Raw genomic sequence first — 18,468 nt, 5'->3', positions numbered from 1 at the left:
TAATTTTTGGATCCTCCCAAATCCACACATTAAAATGAGCAGAAGGAACTAAGAAGTGAAGCCAGAACTCCATGGACAAATTTACAACAAATTAATGAAATACAAGAGAGTGGGGGCAAACCACCAACAGCTATGAGATTTGCTGTTGCCAGCATCTGTGTTGGAGAAAGCAGAGGGAAAAGCAGAAGCCCCTGCTGACCTAACACTACGAGACTGCCAAATAGCCAACTTGCAGTCACGTGGGAAAGCAGTGGACAAGCCCGAGAAGAGCAGCTGACCCTAGACGCATTTCCACCCACTCTGACAGAGCTGAGTGCAAGCAGTGGAATGGGGCCTGTGGAAGTCTGACCTCAGGGCTTCCTTCCAGGATGGAACTCTATACTGAGGATGAACTCCTGGGGGTAAAATATGAAATAAGTGGAATACGGAAAAGAGAAAGGAAAGATAAGGTGCAAACCAAAGCAGAAGAGAGGAATGCAGGGTCCTAAGGAAATCTCAACATGTACACATTATCATCAGTTGCCATTTGCAGGTGTTATGAGAACAGGGAGAATAAGGAACTGAAAAACAGACAGTGGAAGCCTACCATAGTTGTTTTTCTTAAGGCAAAACTGTGAGAAATTTCAAAATGTACTAAAAGGAATTAATGCAATATAAGATATGATAGGACTGCATCAATCAGAATCTGAAGAAGCCAGAAACAAGGTGATTGAAAAAATTAGCAATGAGCAAAAAAATCAGTTTAGAAATGAAGAATAAGGGGTCAGTGCTATGGCATGGTAGGTTAAGCCTCTGCCTGCAGCACCAGCATACCATACGGGCACTGCTTGGAGTCCGGACTGCTGCTGATCTGATCCAGGTCTCTGCTTGCGGCCTGGGAAAGCAGTGGAGAATGGCCCAAGTGCTTGGGCCCTGCACCTGTGTGGGAGATCCAGAGGAAGCTCATGGCTCCTGGCTTCAATCCAGCCCAGCTCTGGTCATTGGCGGTCATCTGGGAAGTGAACCAGCGAATGGAAGACCTCTCTTCTCCCCCTCTGTCTGTAACTCTCTCAAATGAATAACAAAAAAGAAATTAAGAATAAACTGTAAGGAACACAAGGGTGAATAAACACTACAGATAACACTTTAAGAAATATAAAGTTAAAAGGAGGAAAAAAAGATAAGTCAAAGAAAATGAAAAGATTAGAAGTATTGGTGAAATCTAAAAAGTAGGCAAAGAAGATCCAACACACTAATGATTCTTGTTTCTGAAGAAGAAAACCAAAGCAAAGGAAAAGAACTAGTATTAAAATCAAGAAAAATTCCTAAAATAAAAAGGCATTTAAGGTCACACTTTTCTCTGAAGGGAGGGGAGAACTTCCACTTTGCTTATGGTCTTATCTAAACATTGATGGAGTCTGTGGATTCAAAAGGCTTCCATAGCCTTGGCAGCTCATGTCAAGAGCCTCGGGTGGTCACTGACATCATACAGAAGAGTGTTAATTGTTAAATTAACAACAATAAGTCACTGTGGACCCATGCAGGACCTCTGTCCTCAAGAAGTTGTATTATGAGAGTTCACTGTAAAACTTGTTCTCAAACAGCTTGTGTGTGTGTGTGTGTGTGTGTGTGTACAAATTGTTGAAATCTTTACTTACTATAGACATCCTATTCTATATATATATAGACATATATATGTAGACATATAAATATAGGCATATATTTATATAGACATTCATTCTCTATATAAAGTTAATTGTAAATGGGACTGGGAATGGGAGAGGGAGGAGGAGGCGGGGTGGGAGTGTGGGTGAGAGGGTGGATATGGTGCGAAGAGTCATTATATTCCTAAAGTTGTACTTATCAAATTTGTATTCCTTAAGTAAAGGATTTCTTTGGAAAAAAAATAATGCCAATAGTGACAAAAAAGAAGAAAAGTTACACAATTCCCTGAGTATACAGAACAATGATCACAAAAGATGTGTTCTAATATCACCAAATTATTAAAAGTTTGCTTAAAATTTAAGTATATAGATGAGAACACCTAAGCAAAACATGTTCTTTATTTAAAGAAAAAAATTTAAGATCTATATATTTATTTGTAAGGCAGAGTTACAGAGAGAGAGAATGGAGAGACAGAGAAAGAGAGAGAGAGAGATCTTCCGTCTGCCGGTTCACTCCCTAAGATGCTGCAATAGCCAGGGGAGGGCCAGTCCACAACCAGAAGCCAGGAACTCTATCCAGGTCTCCCACTTGGATTCAGAGCTCCAAGTACTTGGGCCATCTTCCGCTGCTTTTCCAAGCGCATTAGCAAGGAGCTAGATAGGAAATGGAGTAGCTAGGACTGGAACAAGTGCTCATACGGAATCCTAGTGTTGCAGGTGGGAACTTAAGCCACTGTGGCACAAAGTCAGCCCCAATAAAAATATTTTTATCACAAGACTTTTATATTAGACTTATGGGCCAGCAGAAAACAGAGTCACTTATTTTAAATGCTCAACGAAAGAAAAAGACAACTCTTTCCTATCTGACTTAGCTAACTTTCACATATAAATGTTGCATGTACACTATCGTCAACATCAAGGATTGGAAGATTTTGTTCTCATGAGCCCTTCCTAAGGAATTGCTATAGAATGACCTTTGGACAACCAAGAAGACTAGAAAGATAGAGATAGGAGGACTGGCAGTGATCATTAAACGTACATGTGAGGCAGGAGTTTGGCCTAGTGGTTAAGATGAGATTAACACACCCCATGTACCACATAGGAGTACGTCAGCTCTACACCTGGTTCCATTCCCAACTCCAACTTTCCACCAGTGCAGATCCTAGGAGGCAGTGGTGATGGCTGAAGTCTCTAGGTTCCTGCTACCTGCATCGGGGACCTGGACTGAGTTCCCTGCTTCAACTTAGGCCCAGCCCTAGCTGTTGTAGGCATTTAGAGGGTGAACCAGTGGATCTATTTGACTCTCTGTCTCTCAAATAAACTTTAAAAAATTTTAATGAATATTATTCATGGAATTGAGATTAAGTAAGGGTTAAGCAGGAGAGTCTAGCATGGAACTGATATATACTCTAACGATGAAGACACAATGTAGCCATAAAGAAATAAGGAGAATGAAAAATAACACATACAAAAGTATTTTAACTCCTTTGAATAATTACAATTGGTGGAGGTAGTATTAATATTATTCTAGGATGGAATAAATGCAGGATGAAGAAAATGATTATGGAATATTCTAGTTCTATCATTTCTGGAGTCCTTGAGAGTCAGGATGACCAGTATGAATGGCAGGAGATTCATGCATAATTTAGAAGTTGACTAAACGCCTTGTTGTTTTGGACTTGAACAGAAAATATAAGCGTGAATATAAAAAAATCAGTGTATGTGTGCATATATGCGTATGTGTGTAGCGGAGATGCTGTCTGTAACACATATGTATGTGCGGATACATAACCCAGTAGCAATCAGTATCTCAGTGGCCACAATGTGGTCTGGAAATATTATTTCCCATTTTAAAATGAAAACAAGGAAACCAAACCAGAGCTTCTCAGAGAAAACTTGTACGAAAAGCCTGAAACATGTTGCCAAATAGCATAAAAGCCATGATAAATCTACTCCAGGCATGTTAAAAGAACCTAGCGCCAATCTGAAAAAGCTCACAGGTGCCAAAGAGGGGACAATTTCAGTGAGATTCAATGAGTTTCAATGAATTGAAACCCATCAACTATTTTTAAATCCACAGGTATGCAGTGATATTTGCAATTGCTCACTTTCAGAAGTGACTGGGGATTAATTCATTCTTTTGAAAGCTGGGTGAATAAAAGGTAAGATTAGAGCATTTATCCTCCCTTTGCTGTATGAACTGAACCACTAAGTAATAAAACATCAGAAAAGGAAAAGTGTTTCCTTATGCAAGTAGTTCAGTATTAGATGAAAAAAAATGAGGTAACAGGTTAGGATGCCACCAACTTCCAAAGAATTAATGAATCCAGATATTGGGCACCAATGACTGTGAACACCAAAAAGGAGTGATAACCAGATATCACGCTTGGAAGAAAGAACACCATGCCCATAGGGATCACATCACCAAGTCTGGTCAAACTCAGATTCAGGCTGCCATTTCACAGGGGATGCAGAAGACAGTGGGACATGCTGGACACGGCAATCAGACAGCCAGCAAAACTGCAGGTCAAATCCAAGGCCATGAACAGGTAAAGCTGTTAGACGAAGAGGGGGAGGGGAGCAAGAAGCTAGATCAATGGGTTTAAAAGATCAATCAAGTTTTTTTCAATGAGTAAAATTAATTACAACATATAAGGATGTGTACTTGAGTAATAAAGCCTTAAGTAAATGCAAGGACACAATTTCTACAAAAATATAAAGTAATGGTTATTTTGAGAGGAAGCAATGATGCAGTGACCAGGATGAAGTGATCAACATGAAGGGTGCTTTCCCTTTAATAATCTACGTTTGTTCAGCAATGCCTACTGTTTCATTGTTATATTTTACAATAAAATGTATATATATATGTAGGTGTGTGTATGTGTATACAGTATGCACATATTTTTGTGTTTATATATGTGCATGAATCAGTATGTATTATATACCTATCATCTGTCAGCCCATATTGCTTTAAATGAGATGTCTTCCAAGAAAAATATCTCTACCACTGGAATAGGGGTTATACATAATCCAAATAAATCTTCACATGCTATAGTAGAATGACAAATAAATAACATGAAAATTAAAACCAAAGCAGACTGCTTAAGCCAGGACCCTTGATAGCAATCTGCAAGCTATAAAAGCCACCCTTTGCTTGTTTATGGCACTCAACCCTACCATGGACGCACTGGGGATGTGCTCTTCCTTTGTCCCCAGCAATTAGCACAGTTCACACTTGAGCGATCATTGTTTTGACCCGCTCTGAGCCTCTGCATCCGAACTCCATCACCCACCATCTGTGTCCTTGCCAGGAGGACATCTCAGCATCTCTTCAGTGAACACCGGAAGTGGGTCTTGGCTCCAGGCCTACTTTGTGACAAGCAGCCAGCGAACAGAATCTTCTGTCATTCATGATCTTGAAGACCAGAGCAGATCAAAGCCAGATACAAATTTAGTTGTCAGAATACCCTGTTTTACCATGAAAGAGAAGACAAAGTAGGGGCAGGGATTTGGCACAGTAGTTAAGACACAGCTTGGGATGCCTGTATCCCATAGAGTGTCTGGATTCCAGTCCTGGCTCCACTTCCACTTCCACTTCCACTTCCATCTTCCTGCTAATGTGCATCCTGGGAGGCAGCAGATGATGACTCAAGTACTTGGGTCCTTGCCATCTATGTGGGAGTCCCAGATAGGGCTCCTGGCTTTGGTCCAACCCAGCCTCCATGGTCGCAGACCCTTGGTCTTGGAGAGTGAACCAGTGATGAGATCTCTCCCTCTCTCTCTCTCCCTCTCTCTCTCTGTGTGTGTGTGTGTGTGTGTCTTTCAAACAAATAAAAATTGGAAAAAATTACAAGATAGGAGAAAGGGGAAGAAGAGGAGGAAGATGAACAGGTGTTGAAGAGCTGCACAGAAAGGCAGGCATCATCGCACCATGGGGTACGTTTCAGCTTGGGATGCTCACATCCCGCATCACAATGCCACTTTGAGTCCTGGCCACTCCACTTCAGATCCAGCATTCCTGCTCATGCATTTTGAGAAGCAGAAGATGAAGGCTCAAGTGCTTGGGCCCCTGCCACCCACGTGGGAGACCTGGAAGGAGTTCTGGTCTCCTGGCTTCAGTGTAGACCAGTCCTGACTTCTGTGGGCATTTGGGGAGCAAGCCAGCAAATGGACAATCTCTCTCTCTCTCTCTCACTCACTCTCACTCTCTCTCTCACTGTCATGCTGCTTTTTCAAATACAAAAGTAAATTAATGACCATTGAAAAAGAAAAGAAAGGATATGAAGAAGTCAGACAGGAGAGAGAAAAAGAACAAAGAAAGAAAAGAGAACAGGTGGGAAAGAGAGGGGAGGGAGCGGTGAGCTTGGCAATGGAGAGTGAATGGTAAAGAAACACACACACACAGAGGAGGCACATTTCCCTGAAAGGGGCCTACTGTTACCAGTTAAGTTGAACTGCACACTATAACTAAATACTTTCAGCATTAAATAAAATATACCCAATCTTTAAGGGGCTTTGTCCCTCATCCTTATCTAAATATTTATTTGTGGAAGAGGTTTCCATAGTAACTGGGAAACAACTGAAATTCCCACCAGCTCCACAAAAGATCAGAACAGCTTCACACTATCATTTTGAGCTTCTGGGGAGCCAGCGGTCAGACTGGGACGGCAGTGACGTCAGCACGCTGAGAAGGCAAGCCCAACCTCGGGCGGAAAAGCGCTTGGTCAGCACGTGGGCAGACGTGCAAGCCTCGGGCCGCTCAGCTCCGGCTCCAACCATCGGGAAAAGCTGCCTGGGAATGGGTGAGTCTGTGCTTCCTGACTGGGTTTGGGAGAAGAGATCCTTCAAGCCTCCGGGACTCCACAGGATCCCCAACCAACTCCAAAGCTAAGCACGCTGTCTCATCCACCTGGTTTCTCCTGCCCAGGTTTTAAATGATGGTGAATGATCAATGAGCAGTTCCTGTCCAGACTCGATGCTGATGAGAAAAGACTGGTGATCAGGCATAACTAGATCAAGATAAAAATTCATGGCTAATGCGGCTTAATTTAGATATAAATTGGAGAGGATACAAGAAGACCTCAACCATAATGTCCCTTCTGGTATTTAGTCTTGTATGGGGCAGAATACATTGACTGCAGTAGAGGTGCCCAGAGCTAAGTTACACACCACTCACTGCCTTTCTTCTCTGTCATTAACCCCTCACTGGGGTCTACCCTTTGGGAATGTAGCTCATATCCAGATGTATCTTGTAAAGAAAGGGACCAGAATATAAACTTCAAGGTCTGACTCACTGCCAAATCTCTGATATCTAGAACAGCACCTGGGACATAGCAAGCACTCAGCACATACTTATTGAAAAAACAAAAACCACAAAGAATGAATACATCCCATCTCTTATGCATGGTTGTTTAGCTGCTGTGTTGGACCTTACCCTGGAAAATCTCTAAAAATAGAGCTCGTCTGAAATGGCTTTCTTCCTTGGATAGCATTTTCTCAGTTTCAAGGCTTTCAAATGTTCTGCTCGTTGTGTCTGCTTCTCTGTCCTTGAGTGCTTACCTGATACCTCTCTTGACTTCAGGACGTTGCCTGATCCTGCATCCCGATTTGACTTTGTACCTGGCCTTGACTTCTGGCTTTTATGTTCTATATTGGTCAAGGACTGTACCCTCCCTGGTCTTTCCCTTATTTCTTGACCTTTGCCATGGCTCATGGATAGGTCTACTCAGTACACAGCAATCGACAGCAGGGACTAAGAGGGAGAGAAGCACAAACTGGAGGAAAATTCTCTGGCATCTTAGGAAATATGAATGAGCTAACATTTACTGGGGAGTCTACCCTGTGTCAAGTATGTTCCAAAATTTTATGGGTGCTGATTAATCTGATTCTCACGAAATAATCTTAAGTAGGTTTTGCTTGTTTTTTAGTTAATTAATCATTTGAAAAGGAGAGAGAATAGAGGAGAGAGATTTTCAGTTTGCTGGTTCACCCCTCAAGGGTCCACAACAGCCAGGAATGAGTCAAGATAAGTCCAGGAACCAAGAACTCAAACAAAGTCTCTCACATGGGTAGCAGAGACCCAAGAACTTGAGTCATTATCTGCTGCCTCCCATAGTCAGCATTAGCAGGAAGCTAGATCAGAAGTGGAGCCAGGATTCCACCAAGGCATGCTGATATGGGATTCGGGTGTCCCAAGAAGTGTTTCAACCACAGTGAAAAAATGCCTGCCTTTAAAATAGATTTTACCATTGCCTCCATTTTTAGATAGGGAAAGTGAGGAGTTAAACAAAGTATCTGAATTCTCACAGCTCAAAGGAGGTAGAACTAAGACTTAGGCTCCGATAGTTTGCCTTAGATCTGGAACTTTCTACCACTACACTTCACCAGCGCTGATTCGAAGCACAGTCTTTGCTTGGTTAGGGTGGGTAGCAGGACAAGAATACATTGGAACAGGATATAGGTAAAGCAAGGAGAAACAATACAAAACTTGATCGTTCATCTGTAATTAAATGTAAATACCATCAGCATAGCACCCTTTCATTACCTGTGCACAATATGGCTTATGTGGAGTGGATTTTATTTTCAGAATAAGCCCATGATAGGTGAAATTGGACTTTCAAATTGTTCAATACCTTTTCCAAGGTCGTGAGTCTAGTCCTGGAAGAAGTGAGATTCAGACTCTGGTCTTGTCCCAGGCCTGGGTGGTCCCCACCATGCTTTATGGCATCTGCTATCCACAAACCTCTGCCCCCACTGTTGAGGGGCATTGGCATACTCTCAGCCCTCAGCCACATTCCTCACTGCTGACTGTTCTGAGTTCTGTATACTGTTTTAACACTTGTGGAATAGTCGGTAAGAAATAGGATGACTTCACAGCATATTACAAAGATAGTTGATCTTAATCTGGGGGATTTTTTCCCAAATTGATCATGATACAATAAAAGTACTTTGAGCTCAAATCAAACCACACATACAATTACTGAAAGTGGAAATACAATGCAACAACATAAACTCTGGTGTGATGAGTTAATTGTATTATAGCTACCAAATTTTTCTTCTTACATCTGTCTGTTGAGATTTAGTGGTTTAATCAAATTTTTCTTGACTTTTCTGATTTTCCATTTAAGGCAAATCTTTCATACTGTACACACGTCTCACCCCTTAAATTTTAATTTTCTGACTTCTTTCTGTATATCAAAGACCAATGTCATTCAACTAAATAGCATTTGATTAAGTGCATATTGTGTATAGAGGTCTGGGCTTGCTCAAAGCCTAGCAAAGGGAAGCAGACTCATCATTGACTTGCATGCAAAGAGAAATGTTTATGAAAGAGGGGCTAGGATAGAGTTTGTGGGAAAATCCATCAGATGACAATTGATTTGTTCTTTGGATGGGAGAGGGAGTTACCCCTAGGGATAGAAAAATTAGTTTGTTGCATGATAGAAGGGCATAATTAAGAGATACAACCTAGGGTAGTAGACAAACTGTCACACTGAGAACCTTGGCTCAAGCACCAACAAACAGAATTCTGGATAAGCTATTCTCTGAGCCTTTGCTTTCTCATCCATGAAGCAACGAGGTTACACTGAATGACCTCCCAGGTCTCGTACAATTTAAATTCCTCTGATTGTGATCAGAAATGCCTTCTTGTACTCTTCATTATCCTCCTTCAAAATGTGCCACATAGGACGGATGTTTGGTCTAGCAGTTAAAAAACTGCCTACGATACCCACACCCCATAAAAGGTTCCTGGTTTGATTCCTGGCTCCACTTCTGATTCCAGATTTCTGTTAACACACACCCTTGGAGGCAGCAAGTGACGGCTCAAGTATTTGGGTCTCTTGCACCCATGTGAAAGACCCAGATTGGGTTGCTGGCTCCTGTTTTTGGCCTGCCCCAGCCCTGGTTCTTGTGGGCAATTGGGAAGTGGAATGGTAACTGAAGGATCTCTGTCTATCTCTCTGTTTCTTGAATAAATAGAACAAAAACAAATTTAACCAGATAAACGTGTCTTCAAGAAACACTTCATAGTGGTTACTAGTTCACAACACGGACCACAAAAAGAGGGTACATCAACATGGAAGCTTGCCAGGTGTCTCCCTGGAGAGGTTTGAACAGCCACAAAAGTCTGACAGCCCTCAGAAGGCAGATTAAATACATTGTTCCTGTGTTGCCTGTTTAGTTCTTGGATTAAGGGATGGTTTCTCCAGCTAATGACTGGTTCCCTTTTCAGGTTGTCATAGCACAGTCAATAGTTAATCCTGACCTAAGAGTAAATATTAACTTATGGCCAAAGTAAAGACAGGGCAGAGCAGATATAGGACCATGGTGGCAACAGATTGACACGATTCCCTGGAATTCCACCTGTATTGTTATTCCACCTGCTGTTAAGTGAGTTTCCACTGAGAGGGACCCTTGTAATGGGCAGGGCCTAACAGGTAGTCACACACACCCTAGGTGCATCAAATAAGTCCACCATCAGCTGGAGAGGGTGAGTTGGAAAATGTGCTCCCTTGGTTAGCAGGCCAGGCTCAGGCCTGATCCATCCCCTGACCACTTGACTCCTCGTTGCCCTCTTGAATCTTTGAATTTCACTAGTGGTGGGCATCAACACACAAGGTGCTGATGGGTATCCCAAAGCCACTGCCCTGAATCAACCTAGACGATGCCTTTCTTGTTCAGGCCTCATGGGCCTTTGCCATGGACCCATCTCTGCACTGCAAACAAATAAAAAGCAGTGAAGCAAGACAGAGCAGTGCTAAGGCTGAGGCTGCCAAGGCTCAGGGCAGTGCATCCTTGGCCTTATGTCTGTGGTAGTATAGTGGATGAATTATTAATTATGATTTGCCACCAGGACAAAGGAAATTTGTAGATGATTCTCTCCAAAGACAAGAGAACAAAAGACTGTGCCTGGGGCTCAGGCTTTTATTAGCAGCAGATGAACATTTGGAATAGAGTAACAGAGGTGATGTTGATATTTTTCACATCATCTTTCAGTCAAGCATGACATAAGCACGAATTCATCAATTTAAAAAAAAAACTTATAAGGAAGGGATTATTTCTACCATTCTCTCCCCATGATTTTAAAAGTTGGAAAACTTAGGCACTAAAAGTTTATCCTATTGCTTTTAAAACACAGCCCTAAATAAAATGTCTGTTCAAGCTCTACTTAATTTAAGCTCAATTTTACAATTTAAACTATTTCTTCTTCTAAATAAAGAGAAATGTTCATCATGTCTTGACATGTTTAAGATACAGAAGCATTTGTTTCCATTCTGACCATTAGAGAAAGACTGGGGACTCTTGGGAACTCAAATAAATAAAATAAATATTCCAGTAACTTCCCATTTATTATTCCCTTAAAAATTCAATTTGTTAGAAATAATTTGACCATATTCACAGCTCCAAATGTTGTTTGTAAATGTTTCCAAAATGTTTTCTCAGAGCCTGCCTTCTGTATTTCCTAGAATTGAACATTGAAGAGTGTTTGGGGGTTGGGTTGTTGGTACAGCATTTAGCACATTGCTTGGGATGCCCACAGCCTATATCACAGAGCTTGGGTTGAAGTCCCGGCTCTGTACCTCACTCCAGCGTCCTACTAAAGCATACCTGGGAGACAGCAGGTGAAATATAAGTGCTTGAGTTCCTGCCATCCCTCTGGTTGACCCACATTGATTTCCAGGCTCCCAACTTTAACCTGGCCCAGCCCCAGCTGTTGTAGTTATTTGGGGAGTAAGCCAGTGGGTGAAAAAGCTTTCTCTGTCTCTGTTTCTGTCTCTCTCTCCACCTTTCAAATAAAATGAAAAACCATAATCAGAAGAGATTTGAGCTCAATAGAGATACTCAAGTTTTAAATGCCTTCTTAAAAGGGCATTCACTGCCTTCCTGACATCATGTTGGCTGATGAAGAGGTATGGAAGAGATCAAGAGTAAGGAATTAGTGACAAGGACCAGGAACAGAAATTCACAGCTAACAATTGTCATTGTTTCCATTATCATCATCATCATCACTTTATTTTTTTTTATTTTATTTTTTATTTATTTATTTTTAAACTTTTATTTAATGAATATAAATTTCCAAAGTACGACTTATGGATTACAATGGCTTCCCCCCCATACCGTCCTTCCCACCCACAACCCTCCCCTTTCCCACTCCCTCTCCCCTTCCATTCACATCAAGATTCATTTTCGATTATCTTAATATACAGAAGATCAGCTTAGTATACATCAAGTATGGATTTCAACAGTTTGCTCCCACACAGAAACATAAAGTGAAAAATAATAGATAATTTTTTTTAAATGATGATGAAATCAGAGCAGACCTATTGTCATGTTTAATCCCAGTGAGAGTCAAGTTGGGAATTGATAATTTCTTTTTTTTTTTTTTTTTACAGAGGATCAGTTTAGTATGCATTAAGTAAGGATTTCAACAGTTTGCACCCCCATAGAAACACAAAGTGAAATATATTTTTTGAGTACTCGTTATAGCATTAAATCTCAATGTACAGCACATTAAGGATAGAGATCCTACACGAGGAGTAAGTGCACAGTGACTCCTGTTGTTGACTTTACCAATTGACACTCCTGTCTATGGCATCAGTAATCTCCCTATGCTCCAGTCATGAGTTTCCAAGGCTATGGAAGCCCTCTGAGTTCTCCGACTCTTATCTTGTTTAGACAAGGTCATAGTCAAAGTGGAGGTTCTCTCCTCCCTTCAGAGAAAGGTACCTCCTTCTTTGATGACCTGTTCTTTCCACTGGGATCTCACTCGCAGAGATCTTTTGCCAGAGTGTCTTGGCTTTCCATGCCTGAAATACTTTCATGAGCTTTTCAGCCAGCTCCGAATGCCTTTAGGGCTGATTCTGAGGCCAGAGTGCTATTTAGGACATCTGCCATTCTATGAGTCTGCTGAGTATCTCACTTCCCATGTTGGATCACTCTCCCCTTTATTTACTCCATTGGTTAGCGTTAGCAGGTACTAGACTTGTCTATGTGCTCCCTTTGACTCCCAGTCCCTCCACCATGACCAACTGTGAACTGAAACTGATCACCTGGAACAGTGAGATGGCATTGGTACATGCCACCTCGATGGGATTGAATTGGAATCCCCTGGTATGCTTCCAACTCCACCACTTGGGGCAAGTCAGCCTGAGCATGTCCCAAATTATACATCTCTTCCCTCTCCCATTCCCACTCCCATGTTCAACAGGGATCACATTTCAGTTAATTTTCAACACTTAAGAATAACTGTGCATCAATTACAGAACTAAACCAGTCATATTAAGTAGAACAGATAAAAAAAACTACTAAGAGGGATAATGTATTAAGTTGTTCATTAACAGTCAGGGCTATGCTGATCAAGCCACCGTTTCCCATAGTGTCCACCTCACTCCAACAGGTTTCCCTCTTGGTGTTCAGTCAGTCGTCACCGATCAGGGAAACATATGGTATTTGTCCCTTTGGGACTGGCTTATTTCACTCAGCATGATGTGTTCCAGATTCCTCCATTTTGTTGCAAATGACTGGATTTCGTTGTTTCTTACTGCGGTATAGTATTCTAAAGAGTACATATCCCATAATTTCTTTATCCAGTCTATCGTTGATGGGCATTTAGGTTGGTTCCAGGTCTTAGCTATTGTGAATTGAGCTGCAATAAACATTAGGGTGCAGACCTCTTTTTTGTTTGCCAATTTAAATTCCTTTGGGTAAATTCCAAGGAGTGGGATGGCTGGGTCGAACGTTAGGGTTATCTTCAGGTTTCTGAGGAATCTCCAGACTGACTTCCATAGTGGCTTGACCAGTTTGCATTCCCACCAACAGTGGGTTAGTGTCCCTTTTTCCCCACATCCTCGCCAGCATCTGTTGTTGGTAGATTTCTGCATGTGAGCCATTCTAACCGGGGTGAGGTGAAACCTCATTGTGGTTTTGATTTGCATCATCATCACTTTAAAAAAATGATTTATTTATTTATTTACTTGAAAGTCAGAGTTACACACAGAGAGAAGGAGAAGCAGAGAGAGAAGGAGAGGCAGAGAGAGAGAGAGAGAGAGAGAGAGAGAAAGTCTTCTATCTGCTGGTTGATTCCCCAGATGCCTGCAATGGCAGGAGCTACACCAATCCGAAGCCAGGAGCCAGGAGCTTCTTCCGGGTCTCCCACATGGGTACAGAGGCCCAAGGACTTGGGCCATCCTCCACTGCTTTCCCAGGCCATAGCAGAGAGCTGGATCGGAAGTGGAGCAGCCAGGACTCGAACTGGAGCCTATATGGGATGCCAGCACTGCAGGCTGCAGCTTTACCCACTACACCATAGCACCAGCCCCTCATCATCTCCCTTAATGCTTATTTTACTATATGACATCATAATTCAGAAGCACCTCCATAAACATTGATTAAATTCCATAAGAATTCTAGAAGGTAGATTTTGTGACATTAACAGAGACCCTGACTCCCTGAGAGGCAATAGCAATAGCAGTGACTCTTCTGGGGGCTTGAGAAGGTTGGGTGGCAACTTATCCCTCTCCAGATTCTAAGCGAACTGAAATTATATATTCATGGGACAAGATATTTCATTATTATTAACATTGACAAGGACTATGGCTTACATGCATGGCAAGAGTTTGCTCTCTAACAGTGAATGTCCCATAAAACAATCACCCACTCCTAAACCCAAGCACTGGCAATCACAGTCCATCCACCAAGGGTAGGGACTTTATTGCATGCTTCAGAATAGCTCAAACTCTCTTCAGAACTGCGCAAACTCTCTGCAAGCATACCCCAAAGAAGGAAGAGATGCATCACACGGATATGTGGTTCAATTCCTCATCCCAAACTCACCAGCTACAGAAGTCACTTCTCTTGTCCCAGGAAGGAATGAGAGGGCTGGATGGGAGGCTAGGTGTGTTCTGCTAATGGACGTCTCTCCATAAGGAAAGAAACTCCAGGGGGGAGAGAGCGGCAAACACTTGTTCCTTCCAAACAAACTCCCTCCATCTGAATTTTATACCACTTTGTTTTGGAATGAGGCTTAAAGAGTGCTATTATCATTAACCTCTGTGTTATATTGACTGTTTTGCTTGCTAGTGGGAGACAGTTGGTCAGCCCTGCTCAGCAGAGACCATAGCATGAGACCCTGCCAATCCAGGGAGGTTCAGAAAGCTTTCCTGGAATCTCTCTCATGAAACATAACCTCCTCCATCTCTACGTATTAACTTCTTACTGTGCCATGTTTCTAGAGATATCTAGTTAGATCTCAAAACATTGCTTTGCCCTATCATTGAGCAGTTCTCCATCTAAGTCAGTCATTCACAGTACCAAAGATAAAAGCCATTTGTGTGTAGGGGGAGAGGGTCTCTATCCCTCCAGTTCACCCTCCCTGGTACCTGGAGGAACCCCACCTTTGAACAACTCCTCTGATGACAAGTGTTCTTTGTGTCTTTCTCAATCTTGAAATTTATGTCTTAATCTTCATCCTTCATCTTCTGAGGATCAACCAGTCACATTCCATTTCCCTAGGATTACAGAGGCAGCACTTTTATACTCTAAATATTAAGGGTCATTGGGAATCTGGGTACCCTGGAAATCTAGGCATCCACCACAGTAGGTATTCTAAGTCAAATCAGCAGCGCGCCAAAGGTAGAGGTTTAAATGGGCTAGAGGGACCAGGGGACATCTAACCCAACTGGCAAGATGTCAGAAAGGTAGAGCTGATGCTTGGGCCAATGAGGAGGCTGGACTAACGTGCTGGGAGATCAAGACAGTCTCTGCTTTCTGGAAGAAGCTGTGCAGTTTGCTCTTTCTTTAAGATCTCACATACCTCTAGATGGATCATCAATCAAAGGGGATACTAGAAGGCCAGTGGGGGCAGCTGGAACCAGTTCCCAGGCAGAAACAATTCTAAATTTTGAAAACCAAGCTTGGATTTCTCTCGTTTTTCATATTTGAGTTAAGCCTAAGCCTATACAACATATTCTGATACAAATGTTGGTCCTTGGGGCATGAGAAACAACAAAACATGCATTACAGGACAAGTACAGTAAGGAATGAGATTGTCTACCAAAGAGGCATGGGGATAGAGGCACTGCTTTGTGGTAGTCACACCGTGGTCCACGGGCAGGTGCTAGTCCTCCAGTTGTTTCCTGCAGTGAAACAATAATACATATTTCTATGCTGAATAGTTAGAAACCTTCCAAGAATAAACGGGGAGAAAGTTTGTGGGTTTTTTTTTTAGCATTTTGATAGAGTAATTTTTAAACTGTTGCCTCCAATATTAAACTGTTTGACTTCTATTTTATGACTTGGTTTTTGTCAACTGACTTTTATTGTATTTCTAAATAAATGTATCAGGACATGAAATGTTTGGAAAAGGGTCCCTGGAGCACTGTGAAGGAGAGGTGAAAACAAACCCTGGACCAACCAGAGCCCACGCTGTGACTATACCCGCCACGCCCCACACCTACGTCCTGCCAGTACTGCCACCGCCATGCCCAAGAGAGAGGCTGAAGGGATTCAAAGGGAGATAAAGCCAAGGTGAAGGATGAACCACAGATAAGATCCTCAAGATTGCCTGGTAAACCGGCTCCTCCAAAGCCAGAACCCAAGCCTATAAAGGCCCCTGCAGAAAAGGGAGGCAAAGAAGGTATCTGAAGGGAAAAAGGGAAAAGTTGATGCTGGCAACAATGGTAATAACCTTGCAGAACATGGTGATGCCAAAACAGACCAGGCACAGGCAGCTGCAGGCACAGGAGGTGCCGAGTGAGGCATGTGCGCTCCTGGTAACTGGGTACTTCGGGTGACTGCGCGGTTTGAAGCAGTATTTGTTTACCAAGTTTTTTTTTTTTAACTTTTATTTAATGAATATAAATTTCCAAAGTACAGCTTATGGATTACAATGGCTCCCCCCCCATAACTTCCCTCCCACCCGCAACCCTCCTCTTTCCTGCTCCCTCTCCCCTTCCATTCACATCAAGATTCATTTTCAATTCTCTTTATATACAGAAGATCAGTTTAGCATATATTAAGTAAAGATTTCAACAGTTTGTACCCACATAGAAACACAAAGTGAACAATACTGTTTGAGTACTAGTTATAGCATTAAATCTCAATGTACAGCACACTAAGGACAGAGATCCTACATGAGGAGTAAGTGCACAGTAACTCCTGTTGTTGACTTAACAAAGCGACACTCTTGTTTATGGCATCAGTAATCACCCTAGGCTCTTGTCATGAGTTGCCAAGTTTTATAAATTGCACAATTTTGTTTTACTCTTTTTTAAAGTTATGCTGATAGCACATGGAACACTTCATTGTTATTTTGGGCGAAGGGGCAAAGGTCACTAGCAGCAGGTCTCTGGAGCTGGATAGATGTGGGGCCAACACCTCCCCCTTGTTTGGAGAGACTTCTCCTCTGCTCCCAGGAGGGATTCCCTGCCTTGGACACACAACCACGAGGGCACAAAACCATGTGGCGTGGAAAAACCAAACTTGGCTTGATGTCCTCGTCCTCCTGTCTGTCTGCCTTCAGCATCCACATAACTTCCCTAAACCCAGAGCCCTGCTGGCATCTGACCCTCAGAATTTGTCACCAGCATAACAGGCCATCTGGACTTCACAGCGACCCCCTGAGGCGGGGTCCCTCCAAACCTCCTTTGCTAGACTGTGCGCCTTCAGGTTGATCATTCTGCCATTTTCATTTGATTTCCTGAATGTCGGCGTCGGCTTGTGAGAAGCTGTTGAACAACAGGCTAAATGTGAAATGTCAACCCTCACTCTCAACATCCCGTTTTCAGAGCACCAGATGAAGACTTCACTGGGTTGTACAGTGACTTTCTGATTTGCATAGTCCCCTGAAGAAGGGAGTTGAAAGTTGTATGCTGTTCACGATTGTCTGCCCACGTCCTGCCTGAAATACTGTGATTGTTCGTGAAAAGAATTGTTAATAAAGCAGGATACAGTTTGGCTTGCAAAAAAATTTTAAAAATAAAAAGGCTCCCTTTTACCACAGATAAATAACTACTCTTCCGGAGTACTGTTTTCCTACTATGTTTTAATGAAAGCAGCATGTCATGACATGCTAAAAAAAGTTTTGATGAAATAATTATAAGCATTTGCTTTAAAAAGTAGAATTTCCTTACTACAGGACAGCTCCAAGCCTTGCATATTATGGGCATTTTCAATCTCCAAGAGAAAACTATACTAAATTTTCTGTTTTGTTTGGCCTCTGAATTCTTTTTGTGTCATGTAAAACAGTGTTCTGTGAACTATAGAGAAATGTTTCTTTATAGAGTACTCTTATCTTTTTGGAGGTAAAAACAGCATTTTCCTTTTATATCTGACTTCATCTGCTACTAGCATGAAATATCTCAATAGTGTATTCCACTTGTTTGAAACCATCAAAATTACTGTTTTGAACTTAATATGCTCTACCATCATCCACTCTTTAGCCTTCTATTCCAGGATAAATAGTTGGAATTGCTCTATCAAAGGAGCAAAAAGGAGACTCAGTGAAAGCACACGCGTGGTCTGCAGCATCATTTGGATGTCTCCACAACAGCCTGGCCTGGGGAGTGCTGTGTCCACACTCAGTGGGCTGTTGAACTTTGCAGGACTGCAGAGGTCATCCAATTAACAGCATTTTGCTGAATATACTAGCTCCTTTACTCAAAATCATGCTGACTGTATAAAAGGATAGAATGCGAGCATAGGGTTTTATTTTTAATGTAGGACTTGTGCTCATTCTTCGTTCTGGAACATCATTGACACTGTACCCACTTGCATTTCCAATGCATAAAGTTTGTCTTTGCTCTATGCCTATGATGAAGATCTCAGT

General features: G+C 42.1%; 1 pseudogene; it reads left to right on the top strand.

Annotated features, from left to right (window-relative positions):
- Window positions 1–16,122: 16,122 nt before the first annotated feature.
- On the top strand, window positions 16,123–16,398 carry LOC108177062 (non-histone chromosomal protein HMG-17 pseudogene; annotated as a pseudogene).
- Window positions 16,399–18,468: the final 2,070 nt, after the last annotated feature.

This window comes from Oryctolagus cuniculus, chromosome 9 (assembly GCF_051225735.1).
Source record: "Oryctolagus cuniculus isolate XC-2025 breed Fujian yellow rabbit chromosome 9, ASM5122573v1, whole genome shotgun sequence".
NCBI lineage: Eukaryota > Metazoa > Chordata > Mammalia > Lagomorpha > Leporidae > Oryctolagus > Oryctolagus cuniculus.
The sequence above is the reverse complement of the archived record's forward strand: the minus strand, read 5'-3'. Positions and strand labels throughout refer to the sequence as shown.